General features: G+C 45.4%; 1 protein-coding gene across 1 annotated transcript in view; it reads left to right on the forward strand.

Annotated features, from left to right (window-relative positions):
• The first annotated feature begins 11,439 nt into the window (after positions 1-11,439).
• PIK3R5 (phosphoinositide-3-kinase regulatory subunit 5) overlaps positions 11,440-24,543 on the forward strand; it is a 74,260-nt gene continuing 61,156 nt past the window's right edge. Inside the window, exon 1 of the mRNA XM_055576562.1 lies at positions 11,440-11,974. The gene's annotated coding sequence lies outside the window, so the exon portion shown is untranslated. The remainder of the gene's footprint in view (positions 11,975-24,543) is intronic.

Below are 24,543 nucleotides of genomic sequence, written 5' to 3' on the forward strand. Positions count from 1 at the left end.
TAACCTGAAATATCATTTCCATTTATCACTACTTTGAAATTATGCCCGTTTTCTCTCTTCCCCTGGAGCACTGTTATTTAGCACATTAATAAAGAAGCATGTATGTTAGCAGATTTCCAATTTGTTTTTATTTGTATTAAACCTGTAATACAATGTAATTATTTTCTTTTGAGTCTTATGTTTTTTACTTTATGCATTGAAAGCACTATCCTGAAATGGGGTCCATAGGCTTCACTGGGCTGCAAAAGGGGTCCATTTTTTTTTGCAGATTATATTCCATTATAGGTTATTACAAGATATTGGTTACCTTGTAATTCCCTGTGCTGCACATTATATCCTGTAGCTTATCTATACCTGATCCATTTTGTGAATCCAGATGTTTTTATTCCAAATTTATTGCTCTTAGCAACATCCCACAACTCATTAACTACTCTTTCAAAAGCAGCATTATTGAGCTGAAGTTCACATGCTAGACAACTCACTATGTAAAGTATACAGTTAAATGGTTTTCTGTATATTCAGAGTGGGGCAACCATGACTAAAATAGACATTTTCATCACTCCCATCAGCAATCACTCCCCATTTTCCCTTCCCCTTTTCCTTCTCAGCATCCAGTCAAATAATTACACATCTCACCCTTAAGTAACCCACCAATTTACTATTTTCTGTCTCTGTGTATTTGCCTGTTCTGACTCTTTTGCATATAAATAGGATTACACAACACAGGATCCTCTGTAAATGGTTTCTTTCACTTAGAATACAGTTTTCAAGGTTCATCTATGTTGTCGCTTGTGCCTGATTTCAAAGACAATGCTGGGGATTTCCCTGTTGGTCCAGTGGCTAAGACGCGGCACTCTCAATGCAAGGGGTCTAGGTTCGATCCCTGGTCAGGAAATGTGCTGCAACCAAGACCTGGCACAGCCAAATAAATAAATAAAATAATAAAGAGGATGCCTTCAATAATTTCTTATTAAAACTATTTGTGTACTATAGGTATTTGATAGAGATCCTATTTCAGGTTAAGGAAGTTCTACTCCTAGTTTTCTGAGAGGTTTTTTTATTTGTTCATAAACTTGAGAATTTTACCAAATGCCTTCTCAGCATCCAATCAGAAAATTGTACAATGTTTCTCCTTTTACACTGCTTATATGACGAAGGACACCACAGAATTTCTAGTGTCAAATTACCCTTGCATTCCTAGGATAAACCCAAGTGGTTGTAATACTTATTTTCACCCTCTTAATACTTCTGCATCTAGAGTCACAAACAAGATTGGCCTGTAGTTTTCCTTTTTTCTACTATCTTTATCGAGTTTGGATATCAGGGTCATGGTGGCCTCATAAAATGACTTGGGGACTCTTTTTTCTCCTTTTTCAGTCATCTGAAACAGTTAGTACATGATTGGAATGAACTGTTCCTTGGAAGTTTGCTAGAATTCATCTGTAAAATGGCCTGCTTTTGGGATTGCCTTTGTGAAAAGATTTAAAATTACTGCTTCAATGTTTTAGTAAGTTTTGGAATCATAGGCATTGTATTTCTTCTTGAGTTAGTTTTATTGTTATTTTTTCTGGGAAAAAAAAATTCCTATTTCATTTAAGTTTTAAAATGTATTCACATGAAGTTACTGAACAATTGTATTATAATTTTCATAACCTTTACTGTATCTATAGCTACATCTCTTTTTACATTCCGATTATTATTTACTTGTGCTTTCTATTTCTCATCTATCTTGCCGGATATGTTTGCCTTTCCAAAGAACCGTCTTTCCGTTTATTTGGTTCTCTCTGATTTGTATTTGAATTTGGCTTTTATTTATAAAAGCCCTTTTGCGGGGCAGGGTGGGAACTTATTCTGTTATCCTTTGTCTAACTTCTTAGAAACTCAGCTAATTAATTTCAGCCTTTCTTGTTTTCAGATTAGCGTTTAAGAGGCCATACATTTCCTTCTATTTGCCACTTTTATTGTATCTCACAAATATCATCATTCAGTTCTAAATATTAAAAAAAACTTTCCATTGTGATTTTTTTTTTCTGACCAAGAGTCATTCAGAAACATCAAGGTTTATGGTAATTTTAAACTGTCTATTTGTTGACATCTAATTTAATGGCAGTGCGGTCTGGGAAAGTGGTCTGCATGACATCAGTTCTTTGAAATTTGTGAAGACTTGCTTTGCGGTCTTGCAAGTGATGACTTTGGTCATGGCTGCATGTGTGCTTGAGAAGAATGTGATTTTTAAATTATTGAGTGCAAGGTTCCGTGTTCATCAAATCCAGCTTGGTTTTGATCAAATCTTCTACAGTTATTACATTTTATCTTTTGAAGTAGTAATAACTCAGGGAGGCTTGTTGAAATCTCTCACGATGATGGTGCCTTTCTCAATTTCTCCATGTCCTCCACTTCATTACTGCTTTACACATATTTTAGATTTTTAAGATTAGTTTTGTACAGGTTTATATATTTTTTATCTGTTGGTAAATGAAACCACCAGAATGTATCACTCTAATAATGCCTATTTCAATCTGAATTTAAGACAACTAACCACCTTTATTTTAGTTACGATTTGCTTTTTTTTTTTTAAGCCTTTTACTTTCAACTTTGGTGCCTTAATACCTCAGATATTATTATTGGCTACAAGTAACTGGATTTCATTTTCTCTAATCCAACAATCTCTATTAATAATCACATTATTTCACTTACCTTCATTATGATTATTGGTATCTTTTGGCTTGTTTCTACCACTTTATCTTGGTTTCTATTTGTCTCACTTTTTCTGTTTTTGTCCCCCTTTCTTGCTGTTTCTTGTTTGCTTTTTGTAGTGTGTGTCAGTTTTATTTTTTATATGCTTGTTCATCTGGGAGATTTCACTTCATTGGTTTTTAGTCTGGCTTTGTATTTAAATTGTTTGCTGTTAGATTTTATCCAGTATTTCTGCATTATTAAAAAACGGAGGAACAATTTCCTTTATCAGTACTGTCTGCCGTTTGTATGTATGTACACACACACACACACACCTTCTCTCTCTCTCTCATATACAAAAATTTTTGTAAGCCTGGTTCCCAGAAATGTAATCTCTAGCTCAAAAGGTTATGCACTATTTTGAAACTATTCAACTTTTAATAGCATTATATAAAAATATTTCGTGAAAGTGTCTTTGAAATATTAATTGCTCACAATATTTTACTATTGTAAAATTAACCATTTTTGAAAATGAATTCTCTATTTTTAAACACTAGTTTTGCTTATAATTTATCACTGCTATACTTATAAGCAAACTGATGACTAATATTCTTGGGCATATTTAATTACTCTATTAATTCAGAATTACTGCATACTCTTTAGAGTACAAGTACTTTTGCAACCTCATGAACTGTAGCCCACCAGGCTCCTCTGTTTACGGAATTTTCCAGGCAAGAATACTGGAGTAGGTAGCCATTCCCTTCTCCAGGGGATCTTCCCGACCAGGGGAATGAACCTGGATCTGCATTGCAGGCAGATACTTTTACCGTCTGAAGCACCAGGGAGGCCCATATGTTTCCATACACAATACCAAACATATACTTACAGTCAGACTTTATGAGAATTTGGGGTCTCCAAATGTTTGAAAATTCTGGGTAATATAATTTCTCTTATCTTTGCCTGGCTGTCAGATGGACGTTTATATCTCACTGTTTAAATTTACATTTTTTCCTTATAAACATTTCTCACATGCTTATGGCTACTTGTATATCTTTGGTGAACGGTCTAATCTGCTAAGACCACTTTTATTTGGGATATGTATTTTTTTATGTAAAAAATATATTTTACATTAAGGATGGCATGCTTAATACTCATTGCAAACATTTTGCCTTCGCATACCATTTCCCTTCTCATTTAATGTTTATGTGATTTTTCATGGACAGAAGTTATTTTACTTTTCTATACACAAATCAGTCTTTTCCTTCATAATTTCTGATTTTGGCCTCACACTTTAAAAGGCCAGCTACAATTCCAATTTTATATACACATTTCCTTCTTTGCTTCTGCACTTCCCTTATTTTCACTTGGACGTATGGATCTAAAATTAGTCAGAATTAGGGGTGGGATATAAGATTTGAGGTAGAAACTACACTTGTCTTTTTTCTCCTAATGGCTATTCTAGCCTATTTGTTGGATGATCGAGCCTATCTTCTTTATCATATATTAAATTCCTTCAGACACTTGTGTTTGTTTCTGACTGATCAACTTAGCCCCATTGATCTTTTTATAAGCTGCAAGCAATTGGATTTCATTTTCTCCAATCCAACAGTCTCTATTAATAGTCACATTGTATTCACTTACATTCATTATGATTGTTGGTATCTTTTGGCTTGTTTCTACCATTTTAGCTTGGTTTCTGTTTGTCTCATTTTTTCTGTTTCTTTTTTCCTCTTTCTTGCTGTTTTTGTTTTTTGTAGTGTGTGTTTATTTATTTTTTTGCCTGTTTATCAGTCTGGGAGATTTCATTTTATTGGTTTTTAGTCTGGCTTTGTATTTAAATTGTTTGCTGTTATATTTTATCCAATATTTCTGCATTATTAAAAAGAAAGGGACTATTTCCTTTATCAGTACCATCTGCCCCATTTTTATCTGGAAGGCTATGTATGTATGTATACTCTCTCTCTCATATACTGGACAAGAATTTTTGTGAAGACCCTAATCAATATTTTGTGGCAACCTATATGAGAAAAGAATCTGACAAAGAATGAATATATGAATAACTGAATCACTTTGCTGTACACCTGAAACTAACATTATAAATCAACTATAGCCAATAAAATTCAAATTAAAAAAATAATTTTTATGAGACAAAGTCCCAGAAATGTAATGCTTTCAATCTGTGGTACATGGAACATTTTCATATGTCAGATGGAAACTTCTACCTCATGACTAAACTTTTTAATGGCTAAACTTTTGAGGGAGTTTCTTGGCTATCCTCGCACAATTATTTTTCACGATGAAATGTGAAGTCATTTTGTCAATCTCCTTCTCCTCTTCCCACCAGAAGCTTTCTTTGGCTTTTGATTGAAACTATATCACATTTACATACTCCACTGGTAAGAATTTTTTATAATATCATTTTTCAATCCCAGAACATAAATGTTTTTCTATTAATCAAGGCTTCCTTTGTATCCCATAATAAAGTTTATCATTTAAAAAAATAACAGCTTTTGTTCACTTGAAACTATCACAAGATTGTTAATTGGCTATACCTCAATACAAAATAAAAAGTTTAAAAAAACAGAGATGATCAAAAAATAAAAAATAACTACTTTATTGAGACATGGTTCGCATTCACCATTTTAAAGTGAATGGCTTTTAGTACAATCACCATTGCAGTCAATTTTTTTAGAATTTAAAAAATACTTATTTATTTGTTTAGGCTGTGCCAGGTCTTAGTTGGAGCCTGTGGGATCTAGTTCCCTGACCAGGGATTGAACCTCGGGCCTCCTGCATTCAGACTGTGGAGTCTTAGCCACTGGACCACCAGGGAACTCCCTGCAGTCAATTTTTTTTTTTTTAATTGATCAATGTATTTATTTAGAAAAGTACTTAAAATTTTCTAACTTTGTTAGAGTACAGTATGATGAGGGGATTGGTTATGTTTTTTCTTTTTTTTTTTTAATTTTCCTGCAGTCAATTTTTAAACATTTTTTTTTCCCACCACAACAAAGAAATCCCATGCCCATTAGCATTCACTCCCCATTTTCCAGTGCTAGGCAATCACCAATTTGCTTTGTCTGTATGGATTTGCTTATTCTGAACATTTCACATAAAAGGAATTATACAGTATGAAGACTTTGTAACTGGTTTCTTCCACCTAGCATGATGTTTTCAAGGTTCATTCATCCTATAACATGTCAGTCCCTCATTTCTCTTTATGGTCAAATAATATTACATGGTATGAATATACAATATGTTATTTATCCATTCATCAGTTTTTGTGTTGTTTCTACCTCTTGGCTAATAAATAATGCTGCTATAGATATTTGTATGTAAGTTTTTGTGTGTACATATTTTAACTCCTCTTTGGTATACACCCAAGAGTAGAATTGTTGGATCATATGGTAACTTGGACAAAGAAGCCTGGCAGGCTACAGTCCATAGAGTTGCAAAAGGTTGGACACAAGTGAAGCAACCTAGCACACAGGGCACACATGGTAACTCTATGTTTACCTTTTGAGGAATTGACAAACTGTTTTCCAAAGCATCAGCACCATTCTACATTCCCATCAGCAGTGTATGTATGCATGTTGTTTTCAGTCCCTCAGTCATGTCCAACTCTTTGCGACCCCAGAGACTGCAGCACACCAGGCTTCCCTGTCCTTCACCATCTCCCAGAGTTTGATCAAACTCCTGTCCATTGAGTTGGTGATGCCATCCAACCATCTCATCCTGGGTTGTCCCTTTCTCCTCTTCCTTTCAATCTTTCCCAGCATCAGGGTCTTTTCCAGTGAGTCAGCTCTTCACATCAGGTGGCCAGAGTATTGGAGCTTCAGCTTCACCATCAGTCCTTCTAATACATATTCAGGACTAATTTCCTTTAGGATTGACTGGTTTGATCTCCTTGCTGTCCAAGGGAATCTCAAATGTCTTCTCTAACACCACAGTTTGAAAGCATCAATTCTTTGCCACTCTGCCTTCTTTATGGTCCAACTCTCAGATGCATTCATGTATGTACGAGGTCTCCAAATTCTCCACATTCCTGTTGACACTTGTTATAATCTTTTTATTCAATGGGTGTGGTGTTTCCACTGTGGTTTTGATTTGCCTTTCTCTGATAACTAATGATGTTGAGTATTTTTTTCGTATGCTTGTCGGTCATTTATAGATGTTTGAAGAAATACCTGATCATATCCTTAGCCCATTTTTCAATTGGCTTTTTTTAATTATTCATTTATAGTAATTCTTTGTATATTCTAAAGTCTCTATCATATTTATATGATTTGCAAAAATTTTCTCCCATTCTGTGGGTTGTCTTTTATTTCTTGATGGGGTCCTTGAAGCAGAAAAGTTTTAAATTTTGATGACATTCGCCTTATCTGTTTTTCCCTTTGGTTGTTTGCCCTTTTTATGTTATATCTTAAAAACCATTGCCAGGTCCAAGGTCATGAAGATTTACACCTATATTTTCTCCTAAGAGTTGTATAGCTTTAACTCTTATATTTAGGTTTTCTATTCCTTTTTGAGTTAATCTCCATGTGTAATGGGAAGTAGGGGTTCAGTTTCTTTTTTTTTTTTGGATATGGTTATCCAATTGTCTTAGCATCATTTTTGAAAATAATTCTTTCCCTCTTTGAATTGTTTTGGCACCCTCATCAAAAAGAGCGCATGCACGTGTGCTCAGTCGCTAAGTCACATCTGCGACCCCATGGACTGTAGCCAGCCAGGTTCCTCTACCCGGGGGATTTCCCAGGCAAGAATATTGGATTAGGTTGCCATTTCCTTCTCCGGGGCATCTTCCTGACAGAAGGATCGAAACCATGTCTCCAGCATTGGTAGGTGGGTTCTTTGCCACTGAGGCCCCAAGGAGGGTGTTGCCTCCCCATTGGGGAATTGAATCCTAGTCTCCCGTGTAACAGGCAGGGATACTCACCACTATATTAACAAGAATCAACTGATTGTAAATGTGAGAGTTTATTTCTGGATTCTCAACTTTATTCCATCGACCTATAAATCTATCTATAGCTCTGTGGTAAGTTTTGAAATCAGGGAGCTTGAATCCTCCAATTTTGTTCTTCTTTTTCACCGTAGTTTTAGCTATTCTGGGTCCCTTGAATTTCCTTTTCTTAGGCTTTTTTCATTGCTAGGATGAATGAACTCCCTTTTCTATTTCGTCACTGCTCTGTATAGAAAACTATTGAAAGTCATATATTTATTTTTGTGTCCAGCTACTTTACTATGCTTGCACATAAATTCTAAATATTCCCCAATCCATTAGATATGGGTTCTTAGCTAGACAATCATATCTTTTGCAAATAATAATCTTGTCTCTTTCTTCCCAAATTCACATCTCATTTATTTTTCTTCTCATTGTTCTTCCTTGAATTTCACACTTTTCACAGTGTGACATCCTTGTTTTGCTCCTTGTTTTCATAGGGTTGTCTTTGTTATCAAGGATTATATTATCCATTCCAGGTCATCACTGAGGTATCACATTGTCTGTTGCATTGAAATAAATACATTTATCATCTTGACAAAGTCTTTTTATTCCCAGTCACTAAGAGTTTTCATCAGGGTTCATCTTATTAGGATAATTATGTGGTTTTTCTCCTGTGTCCTATTCATATGATGAACAATATTAATAAACTCTTAACATTCACACCCCCTCCCCCAGCCCCTTGCATAAACTATATCTCTTGAGTCAGTGGGAACAAATTAGCTCACATTAACAGGAATAACTGAGGTCTCACGGTGCAGCTCCCACCTGTATAATACAGAACAGATGTCACAAACTGAAAGTTGGCAGGTCACGTCTGGTTTGGCTTGCAAGGGGGGGTGGTGTGTAAAATACTGTGTTAAATTAGTTTCCAGCATTTAAAAATCAGGAGATTTCAGACTAAGAGCTCCAATTTTTGGTTTCTCTTTACAAATGATAAAATCTGACCATGTGAGTCCTGCATTCTCATAGGGTGACCGTGAGCTAAAGTTGCCCCCTGGGTGAGGGGGCTACTGTAGAGGACTCCTCATTTACATCTTTTTCACATCCTATTGTCTCCATACCATATTGTTCCCAGACATCAAGGTCAAGGGTCAGTTGCCAGACTTTATATTTGTGTAGTTATTTTTCTTATAATGGAATTAGGTGAAAGTGTGTAATCATGTCCCTAGCAAATGCGGAAAAACAAGAGACCAAGAGGGAAATGAGCTTCAGGAGAAACGGAAGCACACATAATTCTCAGGGGAAGTGAAGAATATTCCTATAATGCTCAATACACAAACTGTGCCTGTTGAAAAGATACAACATGAGATGCCACCAGCTAAAAAACTAGTAAGAAGAATATGAAAAAGATGTGTAGGGGAAAGAAAAAGGAGGGGGGGGTCTGACATGTCCATTGGGCTTGTTTCAGGAGGCAGAGAGCACCCACAATGCTATCATGAAATACCATACTCTATCTAGCAAACCAACACCATCTCGCTAGTTTTGTCCTTGAATCTGGGCTGTTTAGCTCTTGACCCTGCTCCAGTCCTGGGTGGCTGTAGTTCGAAGTCCTGGCCAATAGCTGTCAAGTGCTGATCAGATCTCCTGGTTGTTCTGCCCTCTTGGGGTAGGGAGACACAGACAGAGCTGAGGGGGAGAGTGGGGATGGTTAACAGGCAAGCTGGATCCACTTCTTTTTTCAATTTATTTGATTGCACCCGGTCTTAGCTGTGACATGGGAATTCTTAGCTGTGGAATGCAGGATATAGTTCCTTAACCAGGGATCCAACCCAGGCACCCTGTATTGGGAGTGAGGAGTCTTAACCACTGGACCACTACAGAAGTCCCCCTGATGTGGGATGGGACCAAGTGGGCTTCATGAGATGCCCAGCTCCCTGATAGTGAACCCTAATGGGCAATTCTGTTTCAGCTTTCCTCCACCTCCAGTTTCAGGGACATCAAGGATATGGAAAAAGTCACGGATGCCATAACTTCTCCTGTAGCTTTCAAAGCACTCTCAGGATCCAACATGTCAATCCCGCTCATGCTGTGTCTTTCTTGCTACTAAATTTCTGCTTCCAGAGCCCTTCCACCCCTTCCTCCCAACTTGGCCACCTCTGGGCTGCCTCCCTCTTCCCCCCCCTTTTTTTTTTTTTTTTTTTTGTGGTGGAAAAAGTAAGGACTGGGGAGACCAGAGTCCTTGTTTACCCTTCTCAAGATGAAAGACCTCCAGGATGTCTTCTCACAGACTTTGTGGCTCTGGTTCCTTGTTTGTAAAACGGTGGGGGGTGGGTGCTCTGGGTGGTCCATGCAAGAGTAGAAGTGCTCGATGGTTCTGAGCGCCTTCCCGTCTCTAACAGAGGCTGGGACCAGTTCTCTGTGCTCATTCACGAGTACTTTCTGTTTCTGTGTTTTTGGGGAAGTTGCCTTTTCTTGGTATTGAGTGAGTCAGGAGAAGAAAAATCATTGGCAGTCCCATCTCTCAAAGCCTCAGGTAGGGCTGTGGCTTCTGACAACACTAACGGCTGATCTTGAGGCCGATTTCGAATGCCTCTAACAGATATTGTGACACAAGTCCCATTCAAGAGTGAAAATGGAAATTCCAGCCTCGCCCTTTGTGACCTCTGAAATAAACTGCTATTCTTTCGTCGCCAGAGCTGCTCGCACAACACAGCAGCCAACCTTCTCATTCCTAATTTGTAACGAGGAAACGGAGGCATGGGGAAGAGCAGTGATTTCCGGGATCCCTAAGAGTTCTTCCAGCTCCGGGTAAAAAAACACATCTGCCCGCGTGGCCTGTGGGGAGAACGGGCGGGGGAGGGCGCCAGAAGAGGGCCTGGATCCTGGAGACGACCCCTCCCCGCCTTCAGGAGAAATGGCTGCAGTCACAGCCACTGGTGATGGACGGTGAGGAAGTCAGACCAGAGGCTGGGGCAGCCGAGCCGAAAGTCTGGATGGGCTGGTATATCTGGAAAGATTTCTGCCCAAGGACGAAGGGCGAGGGTCGCGGGCCCGTGTGCACAGCAGGGGTGCAGGCATTTTAAAGGTTAAGAGCACCCATAGAAAATAGAAGTAGGAGGAGGAAGTGGGGCGCTGGGGCGCAGTGCGAGAAGGAAGCAACTCGTCGGAGCTTCCCCTTTTTCCTCCTTCCCCGAAGCCCCCACCCCAGGCCCCTCGCCCGCTCCGCCCACCCATCCAGCCCTGCCAAGCCGCGCTTCCGCTCCCCCTGGTCAAGCCTCACCTTACTCCTGGGGGCGGCGTGGGGGTAGCACCGGCGTCCCTCCGGCCTTGGCCAGCCCTCAGCCAGGACCTGTTCCTTCCGAGGGCAGAGGAGCTCAGAGCTGGGCGTCCTCATTCGCGCGGTGGGCTCGGGCCGGACTCTAAGGATGCTTGGGGTCAGGCTGGCGCCAGGCCGACGCCGCCCGGCCACCAGGTGGCGCGAGAGTCCGGCTGGGCGGCCTGCCCCGCCCCGCCCTGGCATGGCCCCGCCCCGCCCCGGCATGGCCCCGCCCCCAGTCCGCCGTCTGAGCGGAGCCCCGATCGATGCTGGGACTCGCCGCGCGGGTCCCCAGCTCCGGCGCGGTGGTCGCGACGGTACCCGGAGTCGCAGGGAGTCGCCTCTGGAGAGGGACTCGGCGCCCAGCGGGGACTGCAGGTGTGTGGCCGGGGCGCGGGGACGCGGAGTGCACGCGTAGGGGCTTGAGGCAGAGCCAGAGCTGCCCGCGGACACTTGGAGACAGGTGCGCCCTGAGAGCACAGGCTGCAGCCAGTGCGCTGGACAGATCCTGCCGTCTTCTGCCTCTGAGAACAGGGCCCATTGCCGGGGACACGACCCGCACACACGCGTGCCCAGTAATCTCAGACAGAAGGGTATGCCGGCTGTCCATCCTTACCTAAGTAGCCACTGCTGGAGGCGTCTGTGCGGTCCGACTGTGACCGCAGCCTCCTGCTGCCTCTTTCGAGGCTGCCCTGTGTCTTCGGGTCAAGGAGTCTGCTCTCCCATCTGGGAGCGCTCTCTCTCTGGGAGCCTTGGCATCAGGGGTCCTTAGCCACCAGGACCTCCAGCGAGCGTGGGCCCCCAGACAGTGGCTGCTTTTCTCCAGAAGCGCACTCTTGGCGCTGTCAGCTTATCCGTGTCTACACCCCCTCGGTATCCCTGCGTGACTCTGTGTGCGCGTGTGCATGGGTGTGCGCGTGCGCGTGCGCGCTGGCCCATCCCAGGCCTCGGGTAAATAAAGTTCTTTAGGTCAGTAGGAGGAAGGAGATTATTCAGAGGGAAAAGGAAGGCGAGATGAAAGCAGCAGGATGTGGTATCAAGTAAGTTACAAGCCTCTTGCAGAGAGGAGGAGTGGGTTTGGGCGAAATGAGGGCCGGAACTGGGCCAGGTCTATGTGCGTCCAGGGTTCTGTCTGGGTCCCCGTCTTTCCCTCCCTGCAGTGGTCACTCTGCCTTCTCCTCCACACCTTCCCTCCTCCTGGCCCGGGACTACCCAGAAGGCACTGGTTCCCAGAACTTGTTAAAACACACCTTCTCCAGGCACCCCCTACAGTGCAGCTTTCCAAGGGTGGGGTCTGGAATCTGTATTTTTCTAAAATTTGAATAAGATCCGTTAAGTGATGAGGCTGGTGCCATTGCTTGGGAACCCTGGATGCTTTGGAAAGGAGGCCTGGGTTCCAGCTGTGCCCAGCTGTGTGACCCTGAGCCTCATGAGCATCACACTACCCTCTCCCAGCCTGCTTCCCTATCTGCAAAATGGGCCCTAACCTGCAACCTCAGGGAGCAAATCAAATGAGAAAGTGTGAGCAGGGCGAATGCACAGGGAGCTGCCCTGGGTGTTTGCAGAACAAGGGAGTGGGTGTCTCGGGCTTACCTGCTTCCTCAGTGGGGACACTGCGGTGTGGCTCCAGGAAGACAGTTTTGAATGGTCTACTCTCTCTTCCTGCTCAGAAGACCCTCCCCTGCTTCTTGGAGAATAACTAGTCAGGATGGTTATTCTGGGGACAGCGCAGAGTCTTTGTGTGCCAGGCCTCACTTTTTTGTTTGCTGTTTTTAAATTTTGGTTTTGAGAGCTCTTTGTTGCTGTGTGGACTCCTGTTCTCTAGTTGTGGGGCAGCTCCGTTGCCTGGGGACCTGTGGGATCTTAGTTCCCTAACTGGGGATTGAATGCGCATCCCTTGCATTGAGAAGGGGATTCTTAACCTCTGGACCCCAGGGAAGGCCCCTCATCAGGGTTTTAAGACCCTTGCCAATCTCTTCGGTGAGGGATAAAGAACTGTTTTCTCTTTACAAGCTGTAGTGGACAGAGAAAGACCTCTGTCTCTTTGCCTGTCTCTCGCCAGCATGCGCCCTGCTTTTTTTTCTTTCGAGAAGAATCAAGCGGAAGCTAACCGGGTGACCAGTGTGTTTGGGTTTACTACAGGGGTCGTAATGTGGAGGAGGAGGCTGGCTGTTGGAGGTTGCTCCATGGCCCCAGGTTAGTCATTGATCATCGGCCTTCCGGCAGAGATGCGGAAAAAGGAGAGGCAGTCACCTTTGCCTGGGCAGCCCAGTGTTAGAGGCTCCAGCTTGGGTTCAGAGGAACACTCAAAGAGCGCTGACTTGGTCTTTGTTCAGAGAGCCTCACCCACAAAGGACTGAGCTGGCCAGACTTCTGTGGGACCTCTGTGAACTAGAAGACTTGTTTGGCTCAGCTATGGGTGGACAGAAAGCCTGGATCAGCTTTTTAAGCAAGGAAGTATCTAGAGGGGCAAGATGGAGTGATTGTCATCAGTTCAAGGAAGAGGTTTGAGATTCTGGCATAGATGGGGTGGGGAGTGGACAAAGGAAAGACCAGAGGCAAGCTGAGACAGCACAGCAAACATATATTACTTATTAGAGTATTCCGTTGATGTGAAGATGTACACATTTTCACATTTTAACAACTCTGAAATCATCTTACCATCTATGGCATCTTACCATTATAATAGGCGGCAATATTTCTTTCTTTCTGGCACACAAAATAATGGTGGTGTAGTCGCAAAGTCATTTTCCACCTCTTGTAGCCCGCCAGGCTCCTCTGTCCATAGGACTTTCCCAGGCAAGAATATTGGAGTGGGTTGTCATTTCCTTGTCCAGGGGATCTTCCTGACCCAGGGATCAAACCCGTATCTCCTGCATTGCAGGAGGGTGCTTTACCACTGAGTGACTAAGGAAGCCTAAAATAATGGTGCATCTTACAATTGATGGCATCTTTTTCGATTCTGTTAAATATGATGTGTATTTTGCAAATATGGGGGACGCTTTCGATGTACAGGGGTACACACAGAACCACATCATTCTTGTAAGTGAAATGGCATGTATCACTTTTTCCACCAGCTCTACCTTTTAAACACCAAAACTTTTCATGGTATCCAGTTTTTAAAAGAAATCCTTGTAAAATGTGTTGCTTGCCTTTATAAATCTAGCACATGGTGTGTGATTTAATAATGCCTTGAAAACATTAAATGGTTCTACCTGCCATTTTTGCATACCTTGGGTCTGCTCAGGACAAAATTTTTGTCATCTTTCTTATTGTCCTTTTCTCCTTTAGCTATCATTCCATGGTCCTTGGCAGTGGGCTAAGTATTTCTCCATTTCCTTTTCATCTTCACTGCCATACTCAGGTTGCTACAACTATTATCCACACTTCATGAAGGAAGACACTAAGGACCAGGATGATACTGCTAGGAAGCGCCAGGGCTGGGTGGATGACCAGAGATGACCCAGCCCAAGGGGTATTCTGCCTGTGCCTGTGGGTGTGGAGGGCATGGCTTGTGGGGCTGACTGGGAGCCTGAATGTGGCCATCTACAGGTCTTCTCTGTTTGCTTTCAGGCTAGTGGCTGGAAGGTTCTGGATAGTTGGGTTATCAGCCAAGTGCCTTCCGGATAAGTGAGGTATAGCTGTGGCAAAGTGCACAAGATTGGAGGGTAGGGCCGATGAATGGGAAGAAGTGGGTGACCAGTGGCACCAAGCAGACATTGGGTCCTTCTTGAGTTTACCACATCTAGCACTTGGGGTGCATGGCTTTGAGCTTTAGGGTTTGTCCTTAGTGGGAGACGCCTGCCTCCAGCTTTCCCCAACTCCCAGTCCAGCTTCTCTCATGGGGATATAAGACGACAAAACTGAACAGGTCACATTCCAGCTGTAAATCCTCCCGAGCTGCCCTGGCCCTCTGGGGAAGGTCCATACCCCTTAACATGCCTAGCAAGACCTCCGCCACCCAGCTCAGGTCACCCTGCCTTCTTCATCTCTTTAAGCTTGGGCAGACCTCAGTACCTTTGCACGTGCTGCTCCTTCCCGCCACATTGCCCTTCCTGTCCACTGCCTGCCTGGCAGACCATGAATTCATCCTTGGATGCCCAGCTCCAACCTCATCATCTTTGAAGGCTTCCCTAAGCCCCTCTTCACTCCACAGCACTGGCCACGCCATCCTTCCGTCCTCCCCATGCCTTCCTTGTCATCCCGGAGCACTGGCCCCTCTGGCCTGCAGGGTCTGACCAGTGACATGGTGGCTGGCTCACCAGGGCCTTCTGATGCTCAGCACAGCTGTTCAGCTGTCACCATCAGACTCCCCAGGATTTCTTAGAAATCCACGAACAGCAATAGTGGGGGCTGCCAAGGGGGCTGTGGAGCACACGGTGTTGTGGGGGGCAGAAGGGTGGGGTCCGGAAGGAGTGGTGTGCTTTTCATTTTCATGTCCTCAAGAGTCTTGCTGCTGTTGTTGTTGACCTAGGCAAATGAGTCTGTGTGGTTTCCTTGTCGGGGGCAGGGCTGGGGTGTGACGGCTGAAGACAGCTTCTGCCTCCTGTGGAGTCAGGGGGGCTGTGTTTCTGCCTGATTCTCCTATTCCCAGCCCTGTGACCCTGGGTTGAGTCCTCGTACATCAAAAGTGTCAGTTTCCCCATCTCCCTGGAAGCATGCACGGATGCTTTCTACGGCCCCTTCCTCATTTCCAATAGTCCATTGCTTGGCTCAGCACCTCTGCATGGAGCACCTTCCATGTGCCAGGTATGTGCTGGGGCTCTGAGGACCGTGAGGGAGACAGATAACATTCCTGGAAATTTTTCATTTTGGCTGCATTGGGTCTTCATTGCGGGCTTTTCTCTGGTTGCGTCACTTGGGCTTAGTTACCCTGTGGAATATGGTATCTTAGCTCCCCGACCAGGGATAAAACCTACATCCCCTACATGGGAAGGCAGATTCTTAACCACTGGACTACCAGGGAAGTACCCCTCCCCTGGTGGAAATTAGTCTAGTGGGCAGGACACTAGATACCTATCGTGTAATTTCCATCATGAGAATGATGAGGTCCCGGGCAAGTATGGAAAGGGAACCCCATATAGTTTGAGGATTAAGGAGAGGCTTCCCTGAAGAAGTCACATTCGAGTTGAGAATTGAGAGATACAATATAGAAGAAAATACCAATGGTAATAAAAATGATCCCCAACACTGAGCAGACATGTGCTAAGCCCTCTCTGGGTGCACCCTCTCAGGAATTCCTTTATTTCTGTGAGGTGTGGGGGCCTCCTCTCCTACAAAAACCAAGTGAGGTTAACTCTGGCATAAACCAGAGACCCATCCCCTGCACCCCATCTCCCCTCTCCTTACCTCTCCCCCTCCTCCGAGGTCTCATGAAGGTCATAAACACTATTAGGGGGCGCCTCCCTTTTCCTTTGCACTGATCATCACCAGAGAGTAAGTTCCTTTGCTGCTGAGGGGCTCCTTGCAGGAGTCCCTTGCATTTGCTCTCACATTGGCTATCCATAGCGAAAGGAGCCTCTATCCACAGAAAACCACCGTTGGCCTTTCGTTCCGTCCCTCTCAGAGTTGCTGTCCTTACAACCCAGATTTTGTGTATTTCCTACGAAGTCATCCTCTCAGCACCCACATCCTTCTTCCTTCCAGGTTTTCTTCCCAGGACCCCAAGGTCTCTGTGGACGTACCTCTGGCTTTTGGGTCTGAGCGTTTGTTCCTGAGTGACTTGGTGGTTTTGACTCTCATCAGGTAAATCTCCCCACAGTCACTTCCATGCAGCCTGGCTGAGGCCACCCTCCTCCTCAGTGCATTTTCTGGGTGAGATTACATCTACACCTGCTGCTCTTATGGGAGACTTTCGAACTCAGTCTCGATAATGGGCCTCTTTCAGAAGCTGATAAAGCCATAGATCATCCCCTCCATCTCCCCACAAAAGGCACACGTGTGCACGCACACGCATGCTCTTTCAAAATTTTGCAGAAAACCTCTGGGTCTTCTCAGACCTCTGCTGTCCACCAGGGAACCCAGGTAAGTAACCTCTGATCTGGAAAACAGGACTTTCTATACACTGATTTCTTTGGCTCCATGCAGGAGTCAGCTGTTGTCAGAATGATGGATCTCTCCTTGGGGAGATCTCAGGGCTCGGTGTGGGGACCACTCACAAGCCGTGTGCACGCTTCCTGGGTTTATTATTGAATCTTGAATTCAATCCATTTCCAAGATGATTGAAGAACATTACTTTAGCTAGTAGTTGTTGTTGTTTAGTCATTAAGTCGTGTCCAACTCTACGACCCCATGTACTGTAGCCCGTCAGCCTCCTCTGTCCATGGGATTTCCTAGGCAAGAATAACTAGACTAGATCTTCCCAACCCAGGGATCGAACCCATGTCTCCTGCATTGGCAGGTAGGTTCTTTACTGCTGAGCCACCAGGGAAACCCTTACTTTGGCTAGTGGTGTCCTTAAAAGAAGCCCTCTGTTCTGGTTCCCCTACCCCCAGCCAGGGAGCTAGACTTAAGGCTAGAAATGAGACCAGAGAAGGTGCATGTTGGTGGCTATTCTCAGGAATAGAGACGATCCAGGAAGCAGAGAGGCAGCCACTGCTGGTGTTTTTGCTGCAAATATTCTCACGGCCTCCCTTGTTCTCAGGGACTGGCGTGAGTGTGGGCCTTTATTTCTCTGATGTGGTTGTAGTTCTTTAGAGCTGATGCCTTGAAGTCAAGTGCCACGTGTAAAGGAAGTTTTCTTCAATTCCTCATTTCTAAGGATTTGTTAAAGCACAGATGGAAGTTAGGTTTGCCAGTTACAACTGGAAGCATCCACTAGGAAAGCCTTGTGTTCTTTCACCTTGAGGTAGGTTTGCGTGATGTGTTACATCATTAACTTCCTTCTCTTCAGCCCTGCTTGCCCTTTTGGAGTGAACTCTGCTTAGTCAAGGAGTTTTGTTCTTTCAGAACAGTGCTGGGTTTGATTTGCTGCGATGCCTTTGAGAATTCTTGCATCCGTGCTCACAGATAAGGTCGGCCCATATTCTCCTCTTTTGTACTGCTGTTGTTATGTTTTGATGTGCTGGTTATGCAAAGTGATTTTGGAGGCATTTCATCTCCTCCTGGGGCTTCCCTGGTGGCTCGGTGGTAAAGAACCCGCTTGCCAAGGCAGATGAGGGTTCAATCCCTGGGTTGGGAAGATCCTCTGGAAGAGGAATGGCAACCCACTCCAGTATTCTTGCCTGGATAATCCCATGGACAGAGGAACCTGGCGGGCTACAGTCCACAGGGTCTCAGAGTTGGACACAACCGAGTGAGTGATCATGAGAATCTTCTCCTGCGCTCTGGGGACAGCTGGCAGAGCAGGGCATGGTCTGTGTCTCGGAAGTTGGAAGAACAGCTTGGTCTTAGGTCTCCACTACTGGATTCTTGGTTTCCCATTTCCCAAGCCTTCCTCTCCTCTCTCTCTTCCTTAGTCCTCCCAGGTACACACCTAGCACCTCCGTGCTCCCAAGCTGGAACCTCAGAGTCATCTTTGATTCTTGAGCCTTCAACAATTCTCCACTGATTCCCATGAATCTCTCCTTTTCCTGCCCTGCAGCTGAGGGAAGGCTCATTTCCACTCTTAGATGCTTCCATCCAACTGGAGAGTGGTCCAAGGCCAGGTGCTGTGTTTAGTGGGGATGCTGATAAACCATCTCATACCCAGAGAAAGGTAAGCAAGGTAGTGATGGTACAATACCGCATGTTTACAGAAGGAGAGATGTTTTTCTATATGAAGAGGACATAAAGGAGAAGTCATATCCATGCAGGAGACATGGGATCAATCCCTGAGTCAGGAAGAACTGCTGGAGAAGGAAATGGCAACCCAGTATTCTTGCCTGAAAAATCCCATGGACAGAAGAGCCTGGCAGGCTGCAGTCCGTGGCGTCACAAAGAGTCGGACACGACTGAGCGACTAACACTCTACTTCGGGACTAAGCATAATTCTTTGGAAAAGGTGAAGACCTGCCCTATAGAGGTCGTTCTCCTAGGAGGAAAGGGACCCATGAAGGGAATTGTGATGAAATAGATCTCAGCTTACCACAGGGAAGATCTTAGAGAAGTTCAGAGCAGAATAACAATGGAATGGGCAGACTTGTGGTAGTGAGTTCCCCATTGGGAGAAGCATTCAAGGAAAACACATGTCAGACGTAGAAACGAAAGCTGTGAGAATAGAGACACATCACTTCATTTCTAAGCACCTCTAACTCTCCAAATCTTGGTGACTGTGTCTTATGGCTGTAGGAAAGTTGGTTGTTTTGATAACATAATTTGAATTTAAGAAATTCAGTGGCCTTGAATAAACAAATCCCAAAGCTGGGCAGTTCCCCCACAAATCCTGCAGCCCGTCTTCAGAGCCTGTCCTCCCAGAGCAGGAGCTCGATGTTGGTTAGAAAACCAGAGCCATGCATGGTAAGACCCTGGAGCCACAGCTGGACATAGGGATGCTTGCCCATCTCCTGTGCTTGATAATGGACTTTTTTTGGGTGGGGGGCAAGGGGGAGTCTCTTGTTCTTGGTTCCTTCTGAACCAATCTGATAAAATGGACTACTTCAGAGACACCTTCCTCTGTGGCTGTCCCAGAGAAACTCTCAGTGCCAATCTGATCCACCTCCAGGTCACGCGGGGAATTAATGGCCTCTTGTTCTTGGGGTTTTTGAGCCAACGTTTAATGGGCCTTTGCATTTCGCATTCACTTCTGTACTGACATCTTGAGAGTTTCATTTTGAGAAAACCCAAAACTCAGAGCTCTCCTTCGCCTGTTATTGTGCTTAAGTGAACACAGTGGGGTTGTGGTGTGGTGTTCAGACTACTGAATGGGAGTAGGAGCTGAGATCTCTAGTCCTAGCTGTCCCCCACTCAGCTGCTCATCTCCCTAAGCCTGTTCCCTCTTGGCTCAAGGGGCTGTATCTATATTCTGACATCCTATGAGTTTTACAAAGTCTTCTCTCCAAGTGTAGACTGATAGGAGCTGCTCTGATGGGCTAAGCAGAGAGGGGACCCGCTCCTTCCCTCATGTTACCCATGTCACGGCAGGACTCCCAGAGGCTAAAGTCCTTCTGACCACAGTGGTGGCCTGCCTCCCTCCACCCAGGCTTCTCCACTGGAAGTCTTCCTCTGAAGTCATTGGTGGCCTTGTAATGGCAGATTCCAATGGCTTTCTGCTAGTTTGCATCTCTTTGCAGTTTCTGTAGCATTTGATGCCCAGCACCACTTGCTAGAGAGCTTCCCAGGTGGCTCAGTGGTAAAGAATCCATCTGCCAGCCCAGGAGATGCAGTTTCGATCCCTGGATCAGGAAGATCCCCTGGAGAAGGAAACGGCAACCCACTCCAATGTTCCTGCCTGGGAAATCCCATGGACAGAGGAGACTGGAGGGCTACAGTCCATGGGGTCGCAGAATCAGACACAACTGAGTGACTGAGCACACACACACATCCTGACCTAGAGCCTCTTCCTCACCATATGCACCTCCTGGCATTCCTGTGCACGCTCCTCTTCTTGCTGTCCCAGGTCATGCTTAGCTCCCTCACCCAGACCCTCATCTCCAAGTCCATGCTGGTCAATTTTACCGTTTCGACGTCAACACAACTCCAGAGCCCAGCTCTTCGTCCATGACGCAGGCTTCCTCTCCAGACTTCCCCATTTGGGGATCTCTAGTGAAACCAGACTCCTGGTCTGGAGTGGAGACGTTGCAGTCACCTCTGAGTGCTCCCTCCCTCTTCCTGTCCCCCACTCTCCAGCCAGCTTTGATGGCGCTTCCTTTGGTTCTCGCTTCTTTTCACTTCCCCATAGTTCTCCCTGTCACCCAACTCAGCTTTCGTCACCAGCATCCTAGGCCTGCTTATGGGCCTTCTTGTACCCTGCTGTCTTCCTTGCTTCCTCCAGGAGATTCTTCTAATGAAACTCTTTTTGTCACCACGCTCAGAAGCCTTTGGTGCCACCTGCCTCCTAGGGAAAGTCCAAAGTCCAAGGTCTTGTGTTTGGAGTTTCAAAGCCGAGTCTTGCTCTTCGAATCTTCTCCGTGAATCCACACTCTCTCCTCCAGCCAGATGGCCTGACTCAGTTTCCTCCCCAAGACCTGATGGGTATTCTTATTTCTCCCTTCTCCTCCCGGTGAGGAAAACTTCCCAACCATCTTGTACAGCGCCAACTCCCTGCTGAGGGGCCAGCATCTAGCGATGCTCAGTTCATGTGCAGTGAACGAATGTTTGCCTGGTAGAGCACCCAGCACACAGGAAGTCTGGGTCAGCCCCGGTGGCTGATGATCAGGCATCTGAGTGCTTTGTGGGATTCAGTCAACCTCTGAGAATGCATTCTCAGGCATCTCCCTGGATTCTGTGGGTCCCACCTGAGGTAAGGGTATCTTTTTGGTTTTCCCTGGTGGCTCACACGATAAAGAATCTGCCTGCAATGCAGGAGACCTGGGTTGGAAAAATCCCCTGGAGAAGAGAATGGCAACCCACTCTGGTATTCTTGCCTGGAGAATTCCATGGACAGAGGAGCCTGGCGGCTTGCAGTATATGGACTCACAAAGAGTCAGACATGACTGAGTAACTAACACTTTTCGCTTTCAAAGGGGCAAAGTCCTGGGTCTTTGCACCCAGTATGGGTAAGACAGGCTGGTGGAGGGGACAGGTGGGGAGGTGGGGTTCAGATGCGTTAAGCCCCTGGTAAACTCCAACTGCTAAGCCCCTGATCCTTGGAAAACTGTTCCACCCTTTAAGTTATTTCAGATTCAAGACAGCAGCTGGGCACCCCTGGTAAGCCCAAACAAGCCACTCCCAGCTGGTGACCCCGCCTTAGAGGAGCCTGGGGAAGTGTCTGTTTGCAACATGGGTGTTTACAAGGCAGAGGGGCTTCCTGTCCCGCCTACCAGGCTGACTGTGGGGCAATCAGGAGCTGTGTCTTCAGGGGCACTGGGGCAAAGAAATGCTTGGAGGATTTCTTGGGATTCTTCAGACATCCCAAGGTGGGGTGTCTGGCCATGCTGACCCTCGAGGAAGCCAAGGGCAACATGGAACGACCGCAAGTTTTTGAACCGGGAGAAAATGAAATGTGACTGATAATTAATTTGCACATCGCCCTTTACAACTTCTAAAGCATTGTTCATAAATGCAGCCCAGCTAGTTTAACGTGGAACCCTTTAGAGGGAAAAGAAATTCCCTTGGTCACGCCCAAGCAGGGTAAACAAGGAGAAGTTTCCCTTTTTCTTTACTGCTTTGGAGAGGAAAGAAGGCTTTCTGGGATTTCTCTGGTGATCCAGTGGTTAAGAATCTGCCTGTCAATGCAGGGGACACAGGTTGGATCCCTGGTCCAGGAAGATTCCACATGCCCTGGAGCAACTAAACCTGTGTGCCACAATTACTGAGCCTGTGCGCCTAGAGCCTGTGCTCTGCAAGAAGAGAAGCCACTGCGACGAAGAGTAGCCCCTGTTCTCCGCAACTAGAGAAAGACCCTGCCCAGAAACGAAGACCCAGCACAGCCAAAAAAATTAATATTTAAAAAAGAAGAAGAAGAAGAAGGCTTTCTTGGGGAAGGAGAGAGTAGTGGAAAGATCTCCCCAGGAGAGAGAAGCTCCCAGTTGTGCTTCCGAATTCATTCGACACGGCAAGTACACTCCTCTCCTCACCCACCAGAGAAATGGGCCGAGGGGGCAGTCCCCCCACCAGGCTGGAACCACCACCATGGCACCCCCAAGAACAGGGGCTTGTGTCCAGGGCCCCCGCCTCTGGGTTCCGACATAAGCGCCTGGAAAGGTCTGGGAACGTACCTCGTGCTCTCTCGGGCCTGGGGACAGGGGGGACCCCGTGACCTTTCTCTAGTGAGCAGGCAATCCAAGGATGGTGTTCACCCCATCATGTGACTTCTGATGCCCTGAGGCTGTTTTCTCTGGTGACTGCTTTCTCTGAACCCAGTAGAAAGAAGATGCAAAACAGAAGCTGCACCCCCAGCAGGGAAGAGGTGCTAGGGACGCCCGCGCCGTCAACACCTCGGCCTGCGCATCACGGTGCAATAATACTGGTCTGTGCAGGGAGGTTTATGGTAAAGCGTGAAGGAAGAAAAAGAAGCGCACACAGCCCTCTAAGAATCTGATACTCAAACCTCCTACTTGAAAGTGGCAGAGGTTGGCCTGAGGGGTGGGGCTGAGAAGGGAGGCGAGAGGTTGTGTTGAGCGAGGACGAGCTTTGTATGGCATGAAGAAAAAAAAAGAAAAAACATTTCTGAACGAGTGAGGCTGCAGAGCTCAGGTCCAAGGCATGGGAGGTAAAGTTTGGCGGTCGGGAGAGGAGGTCGTTCTAGGAGGCACCCGAGTGGGCTAGAAAAACAAGATGGCGGGGCCCTGCGGGAACTGACAAGAAAGAAGCCCTCAATACTGGGCCGAGTACTGGGTGCAATGGAGACAGAAGGAGATGCCACCAATTTCCATTCCCTTTAGGTGCTGTCATGGTCTTGCGTCCTCCCTGAGATGGATGCAGCGGCTGAGAATGCCCCTTCTTGCACCAAGCCTCAACTCTACTGGTTTCCCTTCAAGGCTCCTGTGGAGGGAATGTTGAAGGATTGGGCTAGCACCATGGTTGAGTCCAGGGCACAGTCCTCTCAGAGAGTCCGGTTTTCCTCCTCCCCCTACCCCCACCCCCCCAGCATTTTCCAAGATGAGATTACTTCTCATTGACTGCTTGCTCCTAAGACCTATTCAGTAGTTGGAGGTGGGAACGTTATTATTGTTAATTAAATGTTTTAGAACAAGTTTAAGGTTACAACAAAACTGAGAGGAAGGTACAGATTTGTCATATTACCCCCTGCCCCACACATCACCAACATCACTCACCAGACGGGCACATATATTTTTACACCAAGGACGAATGTACATTTAAAAAATTTTATTGGGTTGGCCAAAAGATTCATTTGGGTTTTTTCATAACACATTATGGAATATTGGAACACTATGGAATATACTCAAGACATTATGGAATATACTCAATATTCTATATTGGAATATAGTTTTTTTCTTTTTTTTTTTTTCATCCTATCATTTTGGAGTATAGTTAACAATGATGTGTTAGTTACAGGTATACAGCAAGGTGATTTAGTAATACCCATAAAGTATCCATTCTTTTTCAAACTGTTTTCCCATTCAGGTTATTACAGAATATAGAGCCAAGCTCCCATGCTATACAGTAGATCTTGGTTGGCTCTCTGTTTTAAATATAGTAGTGTGTACATATCAATCTCAAGCTCCATCCCCACTCCCAGCCTTTCCCCCATCCCAGCCATAATAGATACACCTACATCAACACATCACAATCACCCAAAGTCCATAGTTTACCTTTGGTTTCACTCTTGATATTTTTACATTCTATGAATTTTATGAATGTAATGACATATATCTATTATTATAATATTATACAGAGTTTTACATGCGTGCATGTGTGCTCAGTCATGTGTGGCTGTGACCCCAAGGACTGTAGCCCGCCAGGCTCCTCTGTCCATGGGATTTCCCAGGCAAGAATACTGGAACAGTTTGCCATTTTCTTCTCCAGGGGATCTTCCCAACCCTGGGATCGAACCCACATCTCTTGCATC

The sequence above is a fragment of the Bubalus kerabau genome, chromosome 4 (genome assembly GCF_029407905.1).
Source record: "Bubalus kerabau isolate K-KA32 ecotype Philippines breed swamp buffalo chromosome 4, PCC_UOA_SB_1v2, whole genome shotgun sequence".
In the NCBI taxonomy this organism is placed as follows: Eukaryota; Metazoa; Chordata; class Mammalia; order Artiodactyla; family Bovidae; genus Bubalus; species Bubalus kerabau.